Source organism: Diabrotica virgifera, chromosome 8 (genome assembly GCF_917563875.1).
Source record: "Diabrotica virgifera virgifera chromosome 8, PGI_DIABVI_V3a".
NCBI lineage: Eukaryota > Metazoa > Arthropoda > Insecta > Coleoptera > Chrysomelidae > Diabrotica > Diabrotica virgifera.
In genome coordinates, this window is record NC_065450.1 from 13,836,477 (window position 1) to 13,844,999 (window position 8,523).

At 33.0% G+C, this 8,523-nt stretch overlaps 1 non-coding gene across 1 annotated transcript; it reads left to right on the forward strand.

Moving 5' to 3' along the window:
• The first annotated feature begins 7,994 nt into the window (after positions 1–7,994).
• Positions 7,995–8,066, forward strand: Trnac-gca (transfer RNA cysteine (anticodon GCA)). Its single transcript has one exon. It is a non-coding gene; the product is annotated as a tRNA-Cys (tRNA).
• The last annotated feature ends 457 nt before the right edge of the window (positions 8,067–8,523 follow it).

The following is an 8,523-nucleotide window of genomic DNA, read 5'->3' on the forward strand; positions in this document are numbered from 1 at the left end:
TTAATTTTTATAATTTGTTTAATTTGTTTTCATAAAAAAATTACTACGCATATAGAACCTAATATGGAAAATAAAAGTAATACCCAGACAATGGACAAATGCAGTAATTACAGTAGAATTCCGATTATCCGTGCTCCTTGGGACCGGAGGTGGCACGGATAATTGAAAAGCACGGATAATTGAGAAGCACGGATAATCCGAACATGTGTTTCTTATGTATAATACATACAGTCGGAAAAATGAAAGAATACCCATGAACGATCACATCAAGCACTTATTTTGTATTTGCTGTCTTTTCTATAAATAACAAACGTTTGTTATAGACAAGGACAGCAAATACAAGGATAGTGATTGATGTTATCGTTCATGGGTACTCTTTGCGTGTTGCATCAAGAGTGTGGCAAGCAAAACCAATAGCGAAGAACAGAAGACGACGAAGCATTAAAGAATGGAATAGTCACATCTCGCAGATACTAGAAAGTAAGAGAAAAACTTGACAAGAAGCAACACAAATGGCCACCAATAGGAAAGAATGGAGGAAGTTCATTGAGAGTTAGACGAAACTCCCGACACCTCAGAAGATTAAGACACTGATTAAGATTGAATGAATGGCCCAACACCGAAAGGTATCAATGAGTCTACTGATTAAGTAAGTAAAGAAGTAAGTTTTTTCGCATCACCTTTTAGTTCAATTGTCAAACATTAAAGAGCAGGTGTACAAGAATCAAGAAAAGAGAAAATCATCGGCAATAGAAGAGGTGTGAGTGATATGAATTAAAAAAAATAATAATAGATTAAACAAAATTGTAGAAATAAATATCTGCAAAAAAAGAAACACAAGTTAAAAAAAAGAAAAAAGAAACGCAGTCAGTAAAAACTCTTAAAACACCTCAAAAACTCCATGGATGCCCGAACAAATAAAATCCGTAATGGCTTTCTTTAAATTTGATTTGAAGAAGGAAGTACTACCAGGAAAACAAAAATGTGAATAGTGCAAATCAAAATATCCAGTATTAGAAATGAGAAAATTTACGGATATAAAGTTTTATTTGAAAAACTATTATAGACGGAGAGCTAGAGGCGAGAAATCATCGTCATAAGTAATATGGAGTTTGGCATGTGAAATGTGTCTATTGTATATTGATAACTATGACCCCTTTCAGGCTGACACCTCAGTGGATACAGGAAGTAGCAATAAGGGATGAAAGGGGAAAGTTGGTGCAGTCATTAAATGTTTTCACCTTCTATTTTGTTAAACCTCCATCGATTTGCATGAAAATTGGTGAGTAGTTAGAGCATAACTCAAGAAATAAAACTGATATGGCGCCAACGTGCGCTTTTACCCTGGGGGTGGATGCCACCCCTTCTCGGGGGTGAACACTATTTTATTAAAAATAACCCCATTAATCGATAGAGGGACAAATTTTAAGCAAAATTTGTTACTTCTAATTATTAAAATAAATCAATACTTTTTGAGTTATTAAAGATCAAAGATTTGAATTTTTCGTGACATAAATGCATGATGTAAAGCGGTTTTTCGTGAATAATTCAAAAACTGTAAGTTTTATCAAAATAGTTATGATTACCAAAATTGAAGATAATAAAAAATAAACGAGATTTATTATTCGAAAAACCTTTGAGAATTAATAAAAAGTGAGTTATAGGTGATGGAATGTATATTTTTTTCGGCTAGTACCCAAATCTAAGTATTCAAGCTCAAATAACGGGAAAACGGTGCATTTTATAAAATATATTTACTGAACACTAGTCAAAGTACTCAAGAATACCTATCAAGTGAGCTCCAGATGAAGTTTATAACATCAAAGCTAAGCAAGTGATGATGGAAATAATAGAACCCTTTCGAGTTTTTAGGAAAAAGTGAAAATTAAAACATACGCTATTTATATATTTATTTTGAAATTTGTTAACAGAATAATTTTTAAAGGAATTTCGGGAATGAAGTTATTATTATAATTTATTATCAAGTTCGTTTTATTACAATTTAAATATAACAAGTTAAAAATGCGAGCATTATTATAACGAAAACTTTGTTTTTTATGTATTTAAATTCCTAATCTGGAAAATCGTTATATGAAAAGTTGTTTAGAATTAAAAATTATGTTTAATGTGCAATTATATCCTACTATTTAAATATTGTGAGCTATAAAGGCAGTTTACTGAGCGAAATTCACATTTTTTACACATCGACTAAAATCGATACAATTTTATATAATCTTATGTTTATGATTGCATCTTGGATTTTAGACCGTGCAGATCTTTTTATGAAGAATAATTTTTGTTCGTAAAATTAATAATAAAAGAGTTATAAATAAAAATGATGATTGGTAGGTATCTCTAATTTGAGAAAAAAATTAAATATTTTCTTTTTATTAGGAGAATGTAGATAATAGTTACATTATTATAATAATTATTAATTATTTAATTATAATATAAACAACTATTGCATATATTAGAACACAGTTTTTAATTGCAAACAATTTTTCGTAGTAACAATAATTTACAATAGTGTGAAAAAAAAGGTACTTTAATCTTGAGCGAAATTCATATTTTTTAAAATACCTCCTATAATATAGATAAAATTTGCTATCTGATGATTGAATCGTAGGTTTTAGACGATGCAGAACTTTTTATGAATTATAACTTTATTTCGTAAAATTAAAAATAAAAAAGTGTCCCGTAATATATGTGTCCAACTTAAGTAGACACACTGTATATTATACAATATAATATACATAATACATAAATCATTGGGTAGACAGCACCAAAAATTTGTAACCTGCCATTTAACATTGCTTACATTAAAATTAATAAGTAATATTTATTTATTTGATATTTCAATTCTTTTACAGTTTATATGAAGTAATATATTTTTGAAATAATATGTATGTTACTAAAATATTATTTTTATATTATTTTGATATTTAATTGAATTTTTTCTATCGATATAAACTTAGTGGCGTTCTAGCCAGGGGCAGGGGGGCAGCTGCCCCCCTACAGTTTTTACAATACTTTTGTACTATAATTTTCGTTAAAAAGGCACGTTATCTTGTTTATTCACCGGTTGTGTTCCCTTGCCCCCAACTTTTTTTGGTCTAGAACCGCCCCTGTATAAACTGAATCTGTCTGTACAGAAACTGAGGGTGTCCAATAATGGGCACATTTGACATAATATTCAAACACATTTTTCCTATATTTTATATAAATGTCTTAAAACAATTTTAAAAATTTATATAAATAATATAATAATTAAGCTCCAAATTTTTGGAGCCTAAACTTTGAAAAATGTTTGTAGCTTAATGTTTAATGGTATCAACTTTTCCGGGAGCTCATTTGATACATATTTCTAAGTACTTTGACAAGTGTTCAGTAAATATATTTTATAAAATGCACCGTTTTCCCGTTATTTGAGCTTGAATACATAGATGTGGGTACTAGCCGAAAAAAAAAATATAAATTCCATCACCTATAACTCACTTTTTATTAATTCTCAAAGGTTTTTCGAATAAGAAATCTCTTTTATTTTTTATTATCTTCAATTTTGGTAATCGTAACTATTTTGATAAAACTTACAGTTTTTGAATTATTTACGAAAAATCGCTTTACATCATGCATTTATTTCACGAAAAATTCAAATCTTTGATCTTTAATAACTCAAAAAGTATTGATTTATTTTAATAATTAGGGGTAATAAATTTTGCTTAAAATTTGTCCCTCTATCGATTAATGGGGTTATTTTTAATAAAATAGTGTTCACCCCCGAGAAGGGGTGGCATCCACCCCCAGGGTAAAAGCGCACGTTTGCACCATATCAGTTTTATTTCTTGAGGTATGCTCTAACTACTCACCAATTTTCATGTAAATCGATGGAGGTTTAACAAAATAGGAGGTGAAAACCTTGAATGACTCCGTTAACTTTCCCCTTTCATCCCTTATTGCTACTCCCTGTATCCACTGAGGTGTCAGCCTGAAAGGGGTCATAATTATCAACATACAATAGACACATTTCACATGCCAAACTCCATATTACTTATGACAATGATTTCTCGCCTCTAGCTCTTAGACTATTAGGGCCGCAATAAGCGACTAATAAATAATAATGACAATAAATTAATAACATAGATTTTATGCAAATTGTTTGCAAATAACTGACAAAGTTAAAAAATAAGAATTTGTTCTGTAATTTATTAGTTTTTTATTATCCCAAAAATGTCGGGCATAATTCAAGTATTAAGTCATGGTGTGTCAAGTGTGGTATTTATGACATCTCAAGGTACATGTGGCATCTGATGCCACAAGTAATGTTATCATAGTTTTCCCTGTAGTTTTGTTTAGAAGGAGGGTATAACAAAATTAGAAATATATTACTGATCCACACCTAATTAGAATCAACCTAACGTACGTAGACTTGATGATGCCACTTTGCAGTCTGAAGCACAGATGCCACAACAAATGCGGCGCCGTGTATGTGTGTGTGTGTGTGTGTGTGTGTGTGTGTGTGTGTGTGTGTGTGTGTGTGTGTGTGTGTGTGTGTGTGTGTGTGTGTGTGTGTGTGTGTGTGTGTGTGTGTGTGTGTGTGTGTGTGTGTGTGTGTGTGTGTGTGTGTGTGTGTGTGTGTGTGTGTGTGTGTGTGTGTGTGTGTGTGTGTGTGTGTGTGTGTGTGTGTGTGTGTGTGTGTGTGTGTGTGTGTGTGTGTGTGTGTGTGTGTGTGTGTGTGTGTGTGTGTGTGTGTGTGTGTGTGTGTGTGTGTGTGTGTGTGTGTGTGTGTGTGTGTGTGTGTGTGTGTGTGTGTGTGTGTGTGTGTGTGTGTGTGTGTGTGTGTGTGTGTGTGTGTGTGTGTGTGTGTGTGTGTGTGTGTGTGTGTGTGTGTGTGTGTGTGTGTGTGTGTGTGTGTGTGTGTGTGTGTGTGTGTGTGTGTGTGTGTGTGTGTGTGTGTGTGTGTGTGTGTGTGTGTGTGTGTGTGTGTGTGTGTGTGTGTGTGTGTGTGTGTGTGTGTGTGTGTGTGTGTGTGTGTGTGTGTGTGTGTGTGTGTGTGTGTGTGTGTGTGTGTGTGTGTGTGTGTGTGTGTGTGTGTGTGTGTGTGTGTGTGTGTGTGTGTGTGTGTGTGTGTGTGTGTGTGTGTGTGTGTGTGTGTGTGTGTGTGTGTGTGTGTGTGTGTGTGTGTGTGTGTGTGTGTGTGTGTGTGTGTGTGTGTGTGTGTGTGTGTGTGTGTGTGTGTGTGTGTGTGTGTGTGTGTGTGTGTGTGTGTGTGTGTGTGTGTGTGTGTGTGTGTGTGTGTGTGTGTGTGTGTGTGTGTGTGTGTGTGTGTGTGTGTGTGTGTGTGTGTGTGTGTGTGTGTGTGTGTGTGTGTGTGTGTGTGTGTGTGTGTGTGTGTGTGTGTGTGTGTGTGTGTGTGTGTGTGTGTGTGTGTGTGTGTGTGTGTGTGTGTGTGTGTGTGTGTGTGTGTGTGTGTGTGTGTGTGTGTGTGTGTGTGTGTGTGTGTGTGTGTGTGTGTGTGTGTGTGTGTGTGTGTGTGTGTGTGTGTGTGTGTGTGTGTGTGTGGTGTGTGTGTGTGTGTGTGTGTGTGTGTGTGTGTGTGTGTGTGTGTGTGTGTGTGTGTGTGTGTGTGTGTGTGTGTGTGTGTGTGTGTGTGTGTGTGTGTGTGTGTGTGTGTGTGTGTGTGTGTGTGTGTGTGTGTGTGTGTGTGTGTGTGTGTGTGTGTGTGTGTGTGTGTGTGTGTGTGTGTGTGTGTGTGTGTGTGTGTGTGTGTGTGTGTGTGTGTGTGTGTGTGTGTGTGTGTGTGTGTGTGTGTGTGTGTGTGTGTGTGTGTGTGTGTGTGTGTGTGTGTGTGTGTGTGTGTGTGTGTGTGTGTGTGTGTGTGTGTGTGTGTGTGTGTGTGTGTGTGTGTGTGTGTGTGTGTGTGTGTGTGTGTGTGTGTGTGTGTGTGTGTGTGTGTGTGTGTGTGTGTGTGTGTGTGTGTGTGTGTGTGTGTGTGTGTGTGTGTGTGTGTGTGTGTGTGTGTGTGTGTGTGGTTGAAAAAAATGACTGCGGATTACTGGATCCATTCGCCTAACCGATTTTTATATTTTGAGCTCATGAATTGCTGCACTTTATAATTCCTTTTTAATTTTTTTTGTGGTTAACAAAAGTGTTTGGTTTTATATATTATATTTTTTCTTATGAATATATTTTTTCTTAATCAATTGGCGCCAAAAGTAGCCACAATTCAACCTTTAGGATGGAAAACTTCTACCTATTGGTATAATTAATTTTTTTTAATTCTATTTTTTCATCCTTTTTTTTCCTATTTTTTTTTATTCTATTTTTTTTTATTAATTGTTTTTATTTTTTTTATCCTATTTTTTTATTCTATTTTTTTATTCTATTTTTTTATGAATTTTTTTTTTCCAAATATATACATATAATTTACAATTTTAAACTTATATTATAGGTAACATGTCAAAGAACAAAAGTGATATTTGTGCCAATGTGTGCTTTTGCAATGGGGGTAAGTTTTACCCCTTCACGGGACTCAGGGGTGAAAAAATATACGTTCAAAATTCGAAAATTCGTTATTCGCTTTTAACTCCAGTTATTTAAAAACTAATCACTCTAAGCCAGTAAAATTTCTAGAAATTCTTAATATTACATAAACAAAGAAGAATGAATAAGGCTAATGACTAAAACAACCGCTAACTTTCATTATTATGCTTCCAATTGGATTTCTCCTTTTTTTTTTTTTAAATATATTGATTTTTTAACAGTAACTTTTTTAATTTTTATTTTAAGAATTTTGGTAAAAAATAATCTTGTAGGTTTTTATAAGATCTATAAGGCTATATACTAAATCCTTTTAAAATCGTCAGTCGCAAAAAAGGTGACTGAAAAGGTTGGTAAAGGTGGTTTTTGCATGTTATTACAAGTTTTAATTGTCGATAGTTCACTCAATTTTTGATCTAGAAAAAATTTTTGCAAACTATCTTCTTAGGAATTCAATAAGCTACAATTTCATGTAAAACATTTTTTCGTATTTATATATGCTAATCTTCTTATTCTGAAGAAAATGACAATTTTTTATCAAACTACAAAAATTCGTTATTCGCTTTTAACTCCATTTTTTTTAAAACTAATCATTCTAAGCCGGTTAAACTTCTAGAATCTATTAATAATAGATAAATAAAGAAGACCAAACAAGGTCAATGATTAATTTAAATTAGGGTGGTGATTAGGGGGTTGTGTCGGATCATTTTTCGCTGAAAAAAATAGGGACTGACATTCTTTTCATTATAGGTCACTTAATTTTTGAGCTAGAGACATTTTTTTATTTCTAGAGATGGATATTTTTTGTACTTTAAATTAGTTTGAACAAATTATCCTCGAAAAATACATAGTTTTCGCATTTGACGAAGAAGAGCTACCATATAATAAAGTATAGCTCGACTACTATTGGTCTTAAAGAAAATTAGAAAAAACGGTTGTGTTTATTTTTTCAGAAGGTACATTTCTGTTACATAACCAAAGTTGTTTCGATAAAAGAAAAACTTTCTGAGTTATTAGCAGAAAACTGTTTAAAAACATTGCTTTTTTCGATATAAAACTAACATTTTCGATAGCTAATAAATCGAAAACTATTAATTTTATCAAAAAATGTATTGAACGTTTTTACTTAGAATGAATGTTTTTACCAACTTTTGCAGTCAAAATATAATAAAAAATTTCCACCTCCCGAGATGGGGTGGCAACCACCCCCATAGCAAAGCGCCTTTCGGCATCATATAGATTTCAATCCTTAGACTATCCACTACTTATTCCCAAATTTTCAAGCAAATCTATCCATTCTGTAAAAATTGCGAGGTTTTTTCCTATTTTAAGCTTCATTACTCGGACTATATGTATTTATGAATAATATTCCCATTTAACTTATCACTGGCTCTTATTTTTTGTTTACAATAACCCACAATCTTACGACAATATAATTTTTATAATAAAGAAACAATGGGGATATAGCTCAGTGGTAGAGCATTCGACTGCAGATCGAGAGGTCCCCGGTTCAAACCCGGGTGTCCCCTAATATTTTGCAACAATAATAACAATATTGACATACCGTGGCATAAATAAATGATTATTGATCTTACAAAATTATAACAAGTGGCTAATTATATGTTTCTATATAAGGATTTCTGAAGTTCGAATTAAAGAAAAGAAGATATGATTACAAGTAACTTTTTGGTAGCTTATTGATATACAAGCTGAGAGAGAGAGAGAGAGAGAGAGAGAGAGAGAGAGAGAGAGAGAGAGAGAGAGAACACAATATGCTTAATAGTAACTTACTCGTTAAGTAGGTATCTGTTAGAATATACAATATAAAAAGTAGCTATTATTCTATGGTTGTCACTTTATGTATTTGACTTGACAGTATTTATAATTGAAGTAATGTAATGTCAGAAAACTATAAAATATAATGTCAGTCAAGTTACCTATTGTCCTGTAATTATTAAGAATAAATTTATAATCGTTGATGGTCAT